Genomic DNA, 17880 nt, shown 5'->3' with positions numbered 1-17880 from the left:
AGCTGATATAAGTATAGACAGCGTTCAAGAATATAGGGGAAAATTGAGCATGATAAGGAGAGACAGGGATGATATCAACAAGATTCAAGGCAAAATTTTAGAGATGAAAAGTATAATATCTTCAGTGAAAAATACATTGGTGGAATTCACCGCAGAGTAGGTAGCACAGAAGAAAAGATCACTGAACCTGATGACACAGCAATAGAAACTGTCCAGAATGAAACACAGAGAGAAAAGGCAAAATAAGCTATTGGAGTATCAGTGCACTGTGGTAAGGCATCAAATGACCTCATATTTGTGGAACTGGAGTGATAGAAGAAGGGAGAAAAGAAAAAATACTTGAAGAAACCAGTGAAAGTTGCCCAGTCATGTCTGATTCTTTGCGACCCCATGGACTATACAGTCCATGGGATTCTTCAAGCCAGAATATTGGAGTGGGTAGCCTTTCCCTTCTCCAGGGGATCTTCCCAACCCAGGGATCGAACCCAGGTCTCCTGCATTGCAGGTGGATTCTGTACCAGCTGAGCCACCAGGGAAGCCCTTGAAGAAATAAAGGCCAGAATTTTTTTAAAAGTTTGATGAAAATGATAAATCCATAGATGCAACTGATAAATCCATAGATGTAAATAAATCAATGAACAGCAAATGTAAGAAACACAGAAAACTACTTCAAAGCACACTGTTATCAAATTACAGGAAAGCAGTGATAAAGAGAAAAATCTCAAGTCAGAGAAAAAGACACATTGTACACAGAGAAACAGATATAAAAACAAAAGCAGATGTCTCAGAAACAATGAAAGCCAGAAGACAGTGGAGTGGTATCTTTAAAGTATTGAAAGAGAATAACCGTTGACCTAGAGTTCTATATCTAGTGAAATGGATTTCGGAAACAAAGGTAAACCAAAGATTTTTTTTCAAACATACAAAGAGTCACAGAATTCATCATTAGCAGACAACTACCAAGTGAAATGGTAAAGTAAGTCCTTTAAGTAGAAAATAAAATGATAACAGATGGATATGTGAATTTATATAAGGAATATGTGAGTAAATATAAAATATTCTTTCTTATTTAAAAACTCTTTGAAAAATGATATTTAACATGTAAAAAAATGATGTATTGTGGGGTTTACAGCACATGTAGCAGAAAAATATGTGACAAAAATAGCAGTAAGGTGGGGTGGGGAAGATGTAAGTATACTTTTGTAAGTTTCTTTTATTTGGTATGAAGTGATAAAATATTCGCTTGAAGATAGATTGTGACGTTAAAGATTTATATTGTAACTCTAGAGTTGTGGTTCCAGGGTTGCCTATCCTGGGGATATTTGTCACAATGGAGGGAGGTGTTCTTGGCATCCAGCGAGTAGAGGTTAGGGATACCGCTAAATATTTCACCAGGATGCCCAGGACAGCATCCTGTGACAAACCATTATCTAACCTCAAGTCCTAATAGCGTCAGAGTTGAGAAACCCTGTTCTAGAGTACTCACCAAAGACAGTAAACAAAGAGAGAAAACTAGGAAGCCGACAAAGGAGAGGAACGGGGGATAAAATAAAATGATCAATCAAAAAGAAGACCAGACTAGTAGGAAAAGAGAACAAAGACTAGAGGGGCAAATAGATAATAAATAGCAAGCTAACAGACTGAAAACCCAATCGTGTCAAAAACCAGATTACATCAAACGGTCTCGACATCTCAGTTAAAGGCAGAGATGGTCAGATTGGGTATTAACAAAGCAAGACCCAATTATACGCTGTTCACAAAAACAACTTTAAACATAAAGACAAAGACGAAAGTATATAAAAAGGGAAACCATGCTAATTCTAATAAAAATACACTAGAGTGGCTTTATTACTATCAGATCAAGTAAATCTCAGAGCAAAGAATATTATCAGGGACAAAAAGGTTCACTTCACAATGGTAAAGGGGTCAATTCACCCAAAGGTGAATTATAATAATAAGTATTTATGAATTTAATGGCAGAGCTTCCAAACACATGAAGCAAAAACAGATAGAATTGAAAGTAGAAATAGATGTAACTATAGTTACAGCTGGGGGCATCAATACTCTATTACTAATGCATACAATATGTAGACAGAAAATTAGTAAGGGTATAGAAGACTTTAATAATAATGGAGAAAGAGTGAATGATTTTCCCCTAAAGAATCGCTTCTCGGCCTTTTGGCTAAGATCAAGTATAGTATCTGTTCTTATCAGATTTTCCCCTGAAGATCAAACACAAGACAAGAATGTGTGCACTTACCACTTCTATTAAGCATTGTATTGGAGGTCCTAGCCCGTGCAATGAGATAAGAAACAAAAAGGCATATCAACTAGAAAGGAAAAAGTAACACCAACTTTAGTCACAGAGAAAACAATAATCTATGTAAGAGATTGTAAGGAATTTGCAAAAAAAAGAAAGCTACCAGAACCAATAAGTGTGTCTAGTTGATACATACAACAATATGGAGAGGTTTAAAAGTTATTATGCCTGGTTAAAATCAGACAAGAAGAAAACATATTGTCAGCCTCCATTTCCATAAAATTCTAGAAAATTAAAACTAAAGGAGAGTGACAGAAACCAGATCAATTGCTCCCTACGGATGGAGACAGAAGGAGGGAAAGGGATTACAAAAAAGATGTGAGGGGATAGAAATGTTTGTTTTCTTGATTGTGTTGATGGGTTTCAGGCATCTTTGTCAAAACTCATCAGATTGAGCATTTTAAATATGTGCATATTATTGTGCAGTGATCATATCTCAATAAAGTTGGAAAAGATGCTAAAGAAGAGGAAGGGGAAAGAAGAAGGGGAGGAGAGAGGAGGTGGGGGGTTGGGTAGAAGGAGGTAGAGATGGAGAAGAAGCATGAAGAGGAGGAAGAGGAGGAAGGGAGGCTGCCGGCCACCTAGAGCTAGGACTGGCAACATCCCAAGGGCTCCGTCCATGCTGCCGCTCACAGCGCTGCTTTCTCAGAACTCAGGCTGTCTCCCTGTGTAGCTGCTCAGGATCAGTGCTCCTAACGTCCTTGCTCACATCTGCAGGAAGGAGAAACACACTCCCCAGAGTTTCCTCTTAAGACAGAAAACACTTGTCCAGCAAAGTACTCCTTATATCTCTTTGGCCAGAACGGTGCTACATGCCTTTTCCCGAACCTTTGATTGAAGAGGGGGTTTGCATGTCGAGGAATTAATCCCAGAGTTCGCTGCAGTGATCTTACTCAGATATTTTTCTCCTCACCATGAAAGACAGTTCTTTTTCCTTCTGTCTGTCTCCTCCTTCCTCTTCTTCATCTTGTTTTTCTTCTTCCTCTTCTTCTCCTTCCTCTTCTCCCCTCCCCACCTCCCACCTCCTCCTCCTTCTTTCTATTCCTCCTCCTCCTCCCCCTTCTCCTCCCCTTCCCCTTCTTACTAAAGACATGTCATAGGTCACATTAATTCACAGACTTAAAATAGTATTTAGATATATTTATGAAAGATGAAGCTGTAAGTGGGGACAAGAGATGGGTTTGCTCTGTTACTAAGGTGACATTCACTGAGGACCATCTACATGCCCTGGGGTCTCTTGGATGGTCAGGGACCAGAGACATAGTGCTGCTCCTAGACCCTCACCTCCAAGTCCCTCTGACTTTTACTGTACAGCAAATCCATACTCCATCCAGCTCTATGATGGTACGGTGACTGATTTGATTTCAAGAGGCAAAACGGGAAGGCTGCCTCTGGGGCTACTTCTCATAAATGCACAGATATTAATATTTTACAGGTTAAAAACAGTGCCAAATTTTCTAATTGACATGGTCCTAGTTAATAAAGCAGATAAATTAAAACTTAAAAACACACATTTTTTTTTTGCGGGGGGGCATGTGATTCACTGTAGCTATTTCTGGACTGAATGGAAAAAAACCCTTGCACATAGGGTATTTTTCATTTGTTCTGAATTGGCCCTTGTTCAAGAAGCACTGCTCACCACAGTGGCCTATAGGGCAGGAATTTGCTGACCAACTGGAGAGTTCACCCCAGTTTTCAGGGAACTGTTTAACCCACTTGAAAGAAATAACTCTTTGGAAAGTCCATTTACATGTTAATGCTCTAATTACAAAGATGTTTTATCTGCTCATTCAATGAGGGGAAACCCTACTTAACTCTACTTAGAATCTTTTGTTAACACTTGATAAGTGTTGGAAGGAATAGAACTTTCCCCAGGATGAATCTGGAGATAAGCGACTTAGTTTGCAGTGGGTCCCATTTTGGATAGTTTGCAACACTTTTAACACTCTTCTTCCCCAGCTGACTGTCTGAGCGACTTTGTGCCCACAGGTGCTGGGCTAAAGATGTTCTGAGTCTGTGCTTGCCCTGGGCCACTGGGGTGACCAGACCCTACAGAGCCCCACTCACACACCTCCTGGAGCCTTCACTTTCCTGCATGTGGCTCCTGGCCCGGTGCACTTTCAGTCCCAACTGCTAGCCTCTGCCATAGGCTCTCCTCGAATCTGCAACCACGACGTGGAAGCTGGAGGTACCTGGGAATTTACATCTCCTTGAAGAGCAGCCCTTAACCAATGACAGACAGATGCAAGGTGTGTAAATACCCCGGCTCCCTTGTGTGGTCATGGATCAACGCTGAGGTGTGCTCTAGACCAGGTGTGATCATCTCCAAAGACCTGGAGATCCGATGCAGAGACTCTGTGCCAGGGTTGAGGCTCTGCATTTCTGACAAGTTCCTTGGTGACTGGTGATGCTGTTGGTCCTCTGTGCTTGGAGTCTCACCTGTCTACGCTGTTTCTAGAACCACCCCCACCCCCCACCCACCCCCCCCCCCCCCGCCCCCGCCCCCAGGACTGACTGAAGTTTCCTTCTCAGGGACTTTGGTTGCCTTGCTTGGCTTAGTCATCTTCAAGGTTTCCCTATTCACTATTGATTTTCCCTGGGAATACTTCCTAATAAATCACTTTCACATGAATCCCTGTCTCACGATCTGCTTCTGGGGATCCTACCCTAAGGCAATAGAAAATAAGCACGTTGGCAGGTGGAGGATGCTAGTTAAGACGCTCTGTGACAGAGTCTATTCAGATCGCAGGCATACCACAAAACTCTCAAGCCTCCTGACTTTTGCTTATGCTGGTCCATAAAGCTGGAATTATTGCTTCCACTTCTCTGCACATTCCTCGTTTTTCAAGACTTTAAAGCCAACCGTGCATAAGTGTGTGCTAAGTCACGTCAGTCGTGTCCGATTCTTCGTGACCCTATGGACTGTAGCTCACCAGGCTCCTCTGTTCATGGGGATTCTCCAGGCAAGAATACTGGACTGGGTTGCCATGTCCTCCTCCAGGGGATCTTCCCCACCCAGGGATTGAACTGGTGTCTCTTCTGTCTCCTGCATTGGCAGGTGGGTTCTTTATCACTAGAACCAACTGGGAAGCCCAAAGACAACTTAACCATGAAGCTATTTTTGATCTCTAGAGTCCGAATCAGCCCTTCCTCCCCTTGCGTCTTCCCATTTTGTTGCTCATGCCTTGGTTTCCTCCTCCAAACAATGGGTTTATTGATACTTGCCCTTATTGCTCTCACAGAATGGTTGCAACAAACAAATGAGGGGGTAGATGTGAAATTCCTCACCAAGCTGAAAAGGTCTGTGTGAGTGCCAGCTGCAATGATGATGACTATTATGTGGGGAAAAACACAGCACCTGTTCCGTATGCAGCGTTTTTCTAAAATAGTTTTTGTTTTGGGGATCTATATATGAAAATTTAGATTTATAGCACTGGTAAGTAGAGAACATATTTTTTATGTACAAACTTAAGCCTTAAAGTTTCCAGATTGCGGCACAAATCTGTTACTTGGGAGCTCCCGCTGCTAACTTCTAATACCGTATTCTCAACCTATTACATTCTGCAAAACCAAGACCAAGGTCAAAGGAGGCCAGGTTCTAGGGTAGGATATGGGGTGAAGTCCAGCTTCTGGGATGTCTCAGTGGGGTTCCTGAGGACCATCAACTTTCTCCCCATCCACACACCAAGCTGCAAAGCTGATCACAGTAGGCTGAGCAGAGAACTTTGGGGAAAGAAAAAAGCTACTGTTTGCCACTTCTTCGGGAATGATGACAGCACCCAGGCAGAAATATCTGGAGCTCAGCAGGATGTGTGAAGACCGGACTGAGCAAGAGAGGTAGGAGGGAGGAAGACGAGTGTGGGAACAAGCTAAGTCAGGTTCCGGGCTCGACAAATTATTATTCAGCCAGCTTGCCTGCGTTGTGACATATTATTTATTAAAATGGAAAGGAAATTTAAAAAATGAGATGTCAGCCTCATCCTCAACCTTCCTGAGCATAGGCAGTTGGCACAAAGCAGCCTCTGCACGGGATAAAAAACCCCAGATGATGGGGATGTGGAGGAGGAAAACTCAGAGAGCCTGTTTAGAATCATAGAGATGCAGGTATAAGTGTAGCTTTGACACCTAGCCTCTGCGTGACGTTGGGACACTTCTCTACCTTCTCTAGACCTCAGTGTTCTAACTGTAGAATGGGGATAATCATATAGGAAAGAGTCACTTTCAGGATTAAGTAGAGTATGGATGGAAAAGCACTGTGCCGAAAACTTCGTAAGATTATGACTATGATTACCAGAGATGATCATGATGGTGGTTGGGTTGATGTTTTACAGTAGTTAAAGTTTTTTCCAATCCACTACAGTAAAAGGTTACTGGTCTTCAGCTTTTTTTTTTTTTTTTAAACATTAAGAAATGAACCCTGTCCTCAAGGTTTGCAGGCTGTCAGAGTAGACAGATTTATAATCCAATCATTAAAAGATATTATTTTCCGTCAGAGAACACTTGTGATCATCTTTACTGTACAAAAGGGGAACTGAAGATCAGAAAATTAAATGACTTGCCCAAGGTCATGCAGCTAGGAGGAAGGAGGGTCATAGCTGTAGCCCAACTGTCTGACCCTACACTACACCCCGAGGATGGCTGCCCTCACCTCACTTCTGGGACACAGTGAGCGGACTTGGAGATCAATGGCCTGGAATGGACAAGGGATTGGAGGAAGACAAATGATATGAATCCTGCCAAAACCTTATTGGATAGGATAACAAATCACAAATGATGGCAATGGCATAGGTATTTAAATACCTACTATAATCCATGAGATGAAGCAATATTTTGGAGAGGAGGAAGCTGCCCTGATCTCATTTGGGACACTGGGGTGTGGTACCCTGCCTGGGACTCCCAGCTGCCCAATATCAGGCACCTAAGGAGAGAAAGCATGGTCCAGGTTGTCACCTACCCACACACATTTTTAGCCACACTGCTTTCCTTGGGCAGGGATGTCCTTCCTGAGGATGAAAGGAGAGACTCCTGCACTTGTGGCCAGGCTTCCCGGGTTCGGGGCGGTGGGTTGGGGTAGGGGGGATCCTGGCACTGCTGCTTACCTGCTGGGGGAGTTTGGGCAGTCACCGGATTCTTCTAAGCCTCGGTTTCCTCCTTTGTAAAAATGTGGCACTGACACATGCCCTACCTCACCCCTCAAATAGCACACCTGCCATGTGCCAGGTATCTTGCTGGGCACTTTACATATTTCAAAGGGATTAGGAAGCAATGAGGCACAGGATGGATGTTCCCGGAAAGTTACAAGCAGCGCTAGCAGCTCATTTTATCATTTCTTTTCCATAATTCCTTCCTCATCCTTATTTTACAAACGGGGAAACTGCTACTTGGAGAAGGTTAAATAATGAAATCGAGGTCACAGAGCTATTGAGAGTTAGACCTCAGATACAAATCCTGACTTTAAATCTGTGCTCTTTCCACTAGGCTATGCCACTTGCTTAAAAGCGCATGAGATGATGACGATGATTATCACTGATGGAAGAAGAATGTCAGTGTTATCCACAGCAAAAGATGCTCCAGTTCTTTCCATCCATGGAGAAGGGTAAAAATATATGGTGAGGCCCACAGGGAGTCCCTGGAGCTATCTGCCAGGGCCTCCCCAAAGCCCAGGCAGGAAGGGGAGCTGGCTGAAGGATATAAATAGAATTGCAAATGGCCCCTCTCGGTGCAAACAATGGGCCCATGTCAGAAGCAATAAGCTCCAAGTGCGAAGAGGCCCTCGCTGCCCTGGGTCGTGGCCCCATTCATCCCGCTTAAGTGATTAGGAAACACCATCGCCCTTGGTGGCAGCGCCTGAGGTCACAAACAACTCCAGTGATAAGAGTGCTCCTTCGGGCTGGAGATGGCAAGGAACTGAGGCTAAAATCCAGTCCTGGCAGGTGGGAAGTGGTTAGATATAAATATTTTAAAACAACAAATATGATTCAGGAGGCTACTTGGAACACACTGACACCTCCCAGGGCTCCAGGCGGCCTGATGCACAGATGGCAGTAGAAATTGCCACCTTGGCCTTAAAACACACGCTCTAAGTCACCTGGAGGGAGCTGTCCCCTGCAGGAACGCGTGTCCGAGTCCTCCGCAGAAAGCTGGCGGGTGGGGTGGGGAGCGCTGGGGTAATAGGGTGGGGACAAGAGTGAGTAGCAGCCTATCACTTCACCTTTCTGAGCCTCAGTTTCTTTATCTATAACATGGCTGGAGAGTGAAAGTAACAGGGAGCAGGAGACCAACTTGTTGTTTAGCGGCTAAGTCGTGTCTGACTCTTTTGGCGACACCATGGATGGTAGCCCGCCAGGCTCCTCTGTCCATGGGATTTCCCAGGCAAGAATACGGGAGTGGGTTGCCATTTCCTTCTCCAGGGGATCTTCCCGACCCAGGGATCAGACCCATATCTCCTGCTTTGGCAGACGGACTCTTTACCTCCAAGCCATCTGGGAAGCCCCAAGAGACAGACTAGAAGGTCTTAGATTGCCTAGCTCTCTCCCGGCTCTAACCCCATGGCATTCTGGGAATCCATATCTACCATTTGGATTTGATGTTTTGGTTATTGAGATAACTCAGCCCCATGGTGCAGCACCTGGCCTCTGGAGCCAGACATCCTGGGTTCAAACATCAGCTCTGCCACCGGAGTTGCCCTGGGCCCTGCACTTTACAGAATGCTTCTCTGGCTCTTTTCCTTCTGTGTCCTTCCCTACAGGGGCCAAGAGGATGTGTCCACCTGGAACCTGTGTTTCTCATCCTAGAACACACTCTGGGTCCCTGGAACCAAGGATCTCTCTGCCTGAATGACTCCATGTCAGCTTTCCCAGGACCCAGGAGTCCCTCAGCTGTGGGTTCATCCTCCCGAGAGTGGACCACTATTGGTGTGCACACCTCCTCCTCTTGGGGGCTGTTTGCAGGGGAAAGTCTAAAACTCGGATGTGTGTGGGCTGGGGTGACCACACACACAGGTGAACAGTCCCTCAAAGTTTAAGACAGAGCTGAGAATAGGAAGAGAACGAAGATGAGCTGTGGGTCAGGGACAGCTCTTCTGGGGCTAAATCCTGGTCTGGACTCCAAGGAATGTGACAAATCTGAATTCAAATTGTGCTTTATAAAGAGACACCTGTATCCCAGTGTTCACTGTGGCACTGTTTACAATAGCCAGGATATGGGAGCAACCTAAATGTCCATCAACAGATGATGGATAGAGAAGATGTGTACATATGCACTGTGGAATATTACTTAGTCATAAAAAGGAATGAAATTGCATCATTTGTAGTGATGTGGATGGACCTAGAAACTGTGATACAGAGTGAAATCAGAGAGAAAAACCAATGTATATTAATGCACATATATGGAATCTAGAAAAACGGTACAGATGAACCCATCTGCAGGGTAGGAATAGAGATGCAGTCTTAGAGAATGGACTGTTGACATGGGGTGGGGAAGGGGAAGGTGGGAGAGTAGCATGACATATATACACTACCATGTGTCAAATAGACAGCTAATGGGAGGCTGCCGTATACCACGGGGAGCTCAGCTTGGTGTCCTGTGATGACCTAGAGGGTGGGAGTAGGCTCAAGAGGGAGTGATATACACATACACATCGCTGATTCACTTTGCTGGACAACAGAAACTAACACAACATATTAAACCAATTATACTTCAATAAAATTTGTAAAATAATTAAAGATGTTTAAAAAAAAACAAATTGGGCTTGGCAGTCATTATACAGGTAGATTTGTCAAATAGGATGAGAGAGCATACTTTATTTAACAATTTGTGGGCTGGATTCTTAACTTTCGAATATTTGATATGTGGTCAGTGGACCACATATGCTCTTGCCCTGAGCCCCATACAAGTTAACAGGGAGCCTAGACCCTGGGATCATTGCTTAACATTTCAGTACTAGGTTTTCCCCTCTGTAAAGTAGAAATAATATCAGAACTAACCTCACTGGAAGGACTGAAGCTGAATCTCCAATACTTTGGCCACCTGATGGGAAGAGCTGACTCATTGGAAAAGACCCTGATGCTGGGAAAGATGCAGGGCAGGAAGAGAAGCGGGTAGCAGAAGATGAGGTAGTTAGACAGCAGCATTGACTAGATGGACATGAATTTGAGAAAATTCTGGGCGATAGTGGAGGACAGAGAAGCCTGGTGCGCTGCAGTCCGTGGGGTCACAAAGAGTCAGACGCAGCGACTGGACAACAACAAACCTCATAGAAATATTATACAGGCTGATGAGCTGGTACATGGAAACGAGCATTCTGCCCAGAGTATGGTGAGCATTCACTAAAATGTGAGCTGTTGTCATTTTTCTACCATCGGGTATAGGGTCCTGCCCACCATGCTCTGCAGACTTCCTGGTTCCCCATCAAGGCTTTACTTTGTCATCCCATCCTGCCACCTGCTACAATAACCAGATAACAACTCTGCCTGGCATATTGCTACCTCTAGAGGTCATCTTCAGCCTGGGTGAAAACCCCCCTCCAAGCCCCCCAGCCTGGAAGAACCTCCCCCAACCTCTCCTCAAAGCTCACATCCCAGGGAACAAAAGACCCATCACCTGCATGGCTCAAGTTAGTGGGGCAAAACTGAAACAGGCATATAAAAGCTTCTTGAAATGTCACCACCCCAGCGAGGGAAAGACGCATGGGGAGCCAAAATGAACAATCCCTCTTCTAAAGAGCAAATAAATAAGCACGAAATATAGGTGCCAGCCCTCGGCCATGTCATTAACCATCCTGCTTAGAGACCTGACTGGTGATAACAAAGTGAGTAGGAAGGACTGCTCTTTCAATTTAACTTCGCTATCATTAAAAAGCCTTCTGTAGTTCCTCTGATATGCTTATTTTATTTTTCTGGCATCACGCCAGCCAAAAGCAGGATAAATGATAAGTCTGTTAACGAACACCTCAGTTAATTTTATGGCAGAGAGAGCAGAGGGAATGGGTGGGACCCTTCCCGCATTGTGGGCTCAGAACCACTCTGAGCATCAAACATTTATTAAGGACCAATCATAAAAGCCTCCATGATGGGGTAATGGCTCATTCTAAATCCTTCCTGATAATAAAATGAGCACTGATTGCAAAGACAATATTTAAATGCTATCCACAGTATGTCAAGGAAAGGACAAGGTGGATGAGGCATGAGAAACACTTAGCCAACTTGTTTAATCATCAGGCGTCCTGCTCTTGACAGGTGGGGGGATATTCACTAAGAAATGTATCGAAGGAGGCACCTCCAGACCTAGGTTCAAATCCTGCCTCCCCATATCGGCACTGAGTGACTTTGGACTTGATATATAACCTCTCTGAGGCTTTGCTGTCTATTTGCAGGGCAGCAATGGAGACGCAGACATAAGGAACAGACTTGTGGATATAGTGGCGGAAGGAGAGGGTGGAGTGACTTGAGAGAGTAATTGAAACAAACATCACCATATGTAAAACAGAGAGCCAGTGGGAATGTGCTGTAAGATGCAGGGAGCTCAAACCTGGTGCTCTGTGACGACCTAGAGGGGAGAGATGGGGAGGGAGGTGGGAGGGACGTTCAAGAGGGACCGGACATATGTAGACCGGTGGCTGACTCATGTTGACGTATGGCAGAAACCAGCACTATATAGTAAAACCTCCAATTAAAAATAAATACATTAAAAACATAGAGACATTCATACTTCTCTTGTGTGGTGGTTTGGGGGGCTGAAAGGATGAGGTGCATAAAGTGATTAGCAGCATCGATACATCTGAAGCTCCCGTCCTCCTTCCTTGAGCTGGAATGTGGTGGTCCTGATCTGGGAAAGCAGCCCTTTAGCTTCAGGGCAGCTACTGTGCCATGAACAAAGGAACAGGCTCAGAAACGGGTAGCTCTTCTCCCTGGCAAAGAACTGCTTCACTGAAGTACACTGACCATCATAACTGACCTGGATACACGTTACACGAACCAGATTCCGATTGTTAACGAAGTGAACCTAGGATGACGTTCCCGTGAGCGTGGTCTTCCAGTGGCCCTTCCTTCTTGACCACACTCCCCAGGACCGCACCTAAGACCTGTCTCCCACTTCCCCGCCTCACTGCTCCCCCCCCCCCCCCCAACCCCACACCCCAGCCCAACGCTCTGTGCCGCCTTCCTGTCTTTTATTTGCTGTTTCCTCTTCCTGGAGAACCTTTCCACCCTCTCTGCCTAAACGACTTCTACCCTTAGAGGGAGCTCAAGGGTTTTCTTCCGCAAGGATGCCTTCCTTGACATCCCCAGCCCACTCAGGGTTAGCGTTCCCTCTGATCCATGCGCATCTCTCCTCTGGCAATGACCGTCTTCTTGGATGTTGTGTTCTCTCCTCTGCTGGACCTTACAGAGAGTCTCATCTCCGTGTGTGAGGCAGTCATTGCGGTGCCGGGTGCAGAGGCAACAAAATTCTCCTGAAGTTTTTTCACTCTCACTTCCTAGGGAATCTTGTCCAATCTCAGAGACTTAAAAACTATTACAGCCACTATGGAGAACAGCATGTGCCTGCTAAGTGGCTTCAGCTGTGTCTGACTCTTACGGACTATAGCCTGCCAGGTGCCTCTGTCCATGGGATTCTCCAGATGAGAATACTGGAGTGGGTTGCTGTGCCCTCCTCCAGAGGATTTTCCTGACCTAGGGGTCGAACCCACAGCTTTTACGTCTCTTGCACTGGCGGGCGGGTTCTTTACCGCTAGTGCCACCTGGAAAGCCTGGAGAACAGTATGAAAGTTCCTTAAAAAATTAAAAATAGAACTACCATATGACGGAGCAATTTCATTCCTGGGCACATACCCAGAGAAAACCGTATTTACAAAAGATACATGCACCCCAATGTTGATTACTGCACAATTTACAATAGCCAGGACATGGGAGCAACCTAAACATGCGTCAACAGAGGAATGGATAAAGAAGATATATCACATATATACAATGGAGTATTACCCAGCTATAGAAAGAATGAAATAATGCTATGTGCAGCAGTAGGGATAGACCTAGAGGCGATCATACCAAGTGAAGTAAGTCAGACAATGACAAATATATGATATCACTTATAGGTAGAATTATACAAATATTATTTGCATTATACAAATTAAAATATGCAAATGAATCTATCTGCAAAACAGAAACAGGCATAGAGATTAAATTTATGGTTACCAAATGGGGAAAGGGAGGGAGAGAGGGACAAACTGGGAGCATGTGATTACAAACCTCGTTGCAACCCCTTTGACTGTAGCCCGCCAGGCTCCTCTGTCCATTGGGATTCTCCAGGCAAGAATACTGGAGTGGGTAGCTATTCCTTTCTCCAGGGGATCTTCCCAACCCAAGGATCAAGGCCATATCTCCTACATCGAGGGCTCTGATTCTTTACCATCTGAGCCCTGAAAGAAGCACCCAGATACAAACTACTATACATAAAATAGATAAATAATAAGGACTTACTATATAGCACAGGGAACCACATTCAGTATCTTATAATAACTTGTTATGGAAAATAATCTAGAAATAGACATATATATGTATATATATGGAGTCACTTTGCTGAACAACTGAAACTAACACAATATTGTAAATCAAATATACGTTAAAAGAAAAAAAAGAAAAACTCTCTATATGCTGGGTTTTGGAGGGAGATAATGGGCTGCTTGGGCTTTCCAGGTGGCCCGGTGGTTAAAGAATCTGCCAGCAACGTAGGAGACATGGGTTCAATCCCTGGGTTGGGAAGATCGCCTGGAGAAGGGCACTGCAGCCCACTCCAGTATTCTTGCCTGCAGAATCCCATGGACAGAGGAGCCTGGTGGGCTACAGTCCTTAGAGTCACAAAGAGTCGGACATGGCTGAAGCAGCTGAGCATGCATGCACACACAATGGGCTGACTGGTGTCACGGGGCTGCTAGAAGCAGGAATGGTTTTCACTCTAAGGAATCTTCTAAAGAGGATTTCAGAGCATGAATAAATTAAATGTGAGATGGAGGCAGTATGTATGGGGCCCGGACACCTCACCCACCCTGAGAGGTTGGTTTCCATACCCTGGGTTCATTTCTACCCAGGGTATGGCCAGCAGGTCTGTGCCTCCTTTGGGGCCCAGCGCGGGGTGAAGCTGGGCTCCAGCTGAACTTGGCAAAATGTAAAATGAGCTATGCACACAGAGCTAATTCCATTCCTCCATTAACATATATATTAAAAAAAAAAAACAGATAAGTGTGTCTGTGGAAAGAAAATGTGACTTTAAGATATAATTGCGGTTTCACTGTTCTTATAATACCTTCCTAAATAATGCTGTTATCAAAATTTCTCCTCCCTGTTTTATTGAGCTTAATCCTGGTATGTGTGGCTTGATCCCTGAAGCCTTCCCAGGACGGGTAGCACTTCAAAAGCCAGAGAGAAAGCAAGCAAGGAACAGCCCACTGTGAGTTGGCGCATCATGTGGTGCCTGCCCCAGTGAGCTCAGAATCTTCACAGATGCTAATGAGAGAATTCATGGGCTTCTTTGGGCCAAAGAGCCAGGAAAGACAACTGTTAGGAAGAGCCAAGGCCAGAGGGCCTAAAGGACCACTGTTTGGCAGCTGGAGCAGCTGGGCACTGATGCCACAGGACGGAGGATGAGGAGCTAATTCCTTGGGCAGAGCTCAGGGGACAAGAGAGAACATCTGGAAAAAAAGCCCTTCTGATGCAGCGGTTTGGCATCAGGGCTCTAGGCCTGGACATCTGGTCTCAGCCCCCTTTTAGCTATCTTCTCTGACTTGTCCATGGAGGCAGTGGTCCTTCAACCTCTGTGTACCCACAGCCCCTTCCTTACCTGGCGCTCCCTCAGCACATACATCACCGTACGGTAGAAGCGATGGTTTCCAAGTCTTCTTCTCGAGGTTGAAAGCAGCATGAAAGCAGGGACCACATTCAGTGGATTTTCATGGCCCCAAACTCAGAGGGTAAATAATCTGCCTGCAATGCAGGAGGCACAGGTTCAATCCCTGGGTCGGGAAGATTCCCTGGAGAAGGAAATGGCAACCCACTCCAGTATTCTTGCCCAGAGAATCCTATGAACAGAGGGATACTCCCTGGCAGACAACAGTCCATTGGGTCGCAAAGAGTGGGACATGACTGAGCAACTAATACTTAAAGCTTTGCCCAATGTCTGACACATATCGTATATATACACACACACACACACACATGCATATGCATGTACTTATATATTTACATGTGTATGTATACTTACATGTTTTATATAAGATTTTATATATAAGGCATATATTTATGTATAAAGCACATATATAACTATACATATGTTTGTGTACACATACTGTATATGTGTCGATGTATGTATCCACATGCATTCTAAAATCATATTTTCTGGTTCTTCCAGGTAACAAACCCTCTGATCCAGCCAGACCCCAGGTCTCATCCTGGGTCCTGCCCACATGGCCAGAGGATTTAACTGGAGCCACAGGAGAGGAAAGTGGAGGTCCCTGGACTGATGTGGACAGCCCTTCCTTTCTCTCCCCGAGTGCCCACTCCTGGCGCAGAGGAGGGCCTCCCACAGCACTTCCGCCTCTGGGGAAGGTGAGCTGAGGGCAGGGGTACCCATTCCCCGCCCCTTCTTAATTCTGCCCGATTGGAGAGAAGAGGCCCATCTGATGGGCGGGGCCTCTTTCCTCTGAGGGGGACTCAGGCATGTTGGGAGTGGGCCATGGCCTCTGCCTGCCTTTGTTCTTTCTGGGGACCTGCCCTGAACCATAGGACTTGCTCCTATGTCCCCAGTCATGCAGGCTGAGCTTCTTAGGGTGGGATCCAGACTGGGAGAGGCTTGATACTCTCCCTGCGTGTGTGGGGCCGGTGGGGGTCGGTCTGGCTTTCATGGCCTGCTCAACTGGCCAAGGCAGGTGTCAAGGTCTGAGTTAGTGTGGAGGGTTATTAAACCCTCATTTCAGCCTCAGGAAAGTCATGTTACCCCATCTGGCTTATGCCAGAGAGCCCTGCATTTGGGGAGGTATTATGAACATCTGCCTTGAATCAAGTTGATATTTTACTGACATTTGGCTGGTGATCCTTGTGTTGGTCATACCTGGAGAGGAGGTAGGATGAGATGTGGGTCCCCTCACCTTTGAGAGCTAGGCTGGAAGGGTCCCTGTATTCGGTTTCTCCTAAGTCTGGTAATTGTCTGGCATTTAGTTTCCTGAAATATCAATTCTTCCAGAAGGACTTAGCCTGTCAATTTTCTGGTCAGTCCCTACCTGTCCCTCCCTTGTCCAGCTCTAGTCACTATGTTCTTGTCACCCGCAGACTCAGCCCTTGTCCAGCCACTAAACCAATGAGAGGCCAACCTGGCAGAGTGTGAGACGTCCCTTCATGCCAAGTGGGCAGGATGGGGTGGTCAGCTGCTGCCACCCCAGGGGTCAGCCAGAAATACAGCCCGTCATGGACATTCATTGTGTCTACTGCCAGACACCAATCACCTTCCTGGTTACAAGCACCCACCCTGCCTTTGGGGAATCATCTTCCCCATCCAGCCCATGGATGTCAGATAAAGGAGACTCTATCCAGACTCCAAGGGTGGTACCCGTGGCTGAGGCCAGGCCAACAGGTATAGTTCATGCCCAGCACAGCTGGTTCAGAGCTGAGCATGTGATCCAAGTCAGGTTAATGATAACCAATGAAGCTCAGTTCTAGTGTATACGGGTGTGTGTGTGTGAGCGTGTGCACATGCGCCCGCTATTGGAGAAGAGGGCTTTCATTTCCATTGGATGTGAAGCTGGAAGGATGTAGAACTTTCTGCGGCCACTGTAAGGAGACTGTCTGGCTAAGAATGAAGCCAAAACAGGGGAAGCAGAGCCAGAATGCAGAGAAAGAAGCCTTATTCAGATGACAGCATTGGATTCCTGGAATGAGCCATGCCTGAAGGCCAAACAATCTACCCGGATGGACTGGTCAGTTACATGACCCAAGAAGCACATATGACTGGGGTTTGCTCACTTATAGCCCAAGGATCATCACTGATTCCTGTATAACTGGTTTCTTCCTGGAAGGGGCTGGCCATTCAGTCCTGGTTGGGGCTTGACACCTTCATCTTGTACTGGTGATGCTGACATTATTTCTTTCCACCTGATTCCCCCAGAATGCTGCAGGGCTGGGGCCAGGTGGTCTGAGCTGTTTCTGGTCATATAGCATCCCTGCAATGGTGGCTGTTTCTGGTTATAGCATCCCCGCAATGGTGGCAGGGGACGATTAGATTGGGCTGACAAGAATCATTCTTTTCTCGGCCATGTGGACTCTCTGATACTCCATTCTGAGGCCACAGTTCAGATCTGGCACCGAGGGTGTCTGCAGTTACATGTAAACAGGGAGCTCAACTCTGAACTGTGATTGATGTTTCAAATCAAACGCTCTCAGGGTCAGGATGGTAGATGAGTTTCCAGGAGTCAGGGCCAGTAATGAAACCCACCAGGGTCATAAAAATGCAGGATGGCCACAGGGGGCCTCAGGGATACTCAAAGCTAGATGACAGGAAAGAGCTTCATTTTAGTA

At 45.7% G+C, this 17880-nt stretch overlaps 1 protein-coding gene and 1 pseudogene across 2 annotated transcripts in view; one reads left to right on the top strand and one right to left on the bottom strand.

Moving 5' to 3' along the window:
- The window catches only part of ASIC2 (acid sensing ion channel subunit 2), a 1201082-nt gene that overhangs the window by 169579 nt on the left and 1013623 nt on the right, over nt 1-17880 (bottom strand). The window lies entirely within an intron of this gene.
- On the top strand, nt 2163-2265 carry LOC133058239 (U2 spliceosomal RNA; annotated as a pseudogene).

Source organism: Dama dama, chromosome 5, assembly GCF_033118175.1.
Source record: "Dama dama isolate Ldn47 chromosome 5, ASM3311817v1, whole genome shotgun sequence".
In the NCBI taxonomy this organism is placed as follows: Eukaryota; Metazoa; Chordata; class Mammalia; order Artiodactyla; family Cervidae; genus Dama; species Dama dama.
The sequence above is the reverse complement of the archived record's forward strand: the minus strand, read 5'-3'. Positions and strand labels throughout refer to the sequence as shown.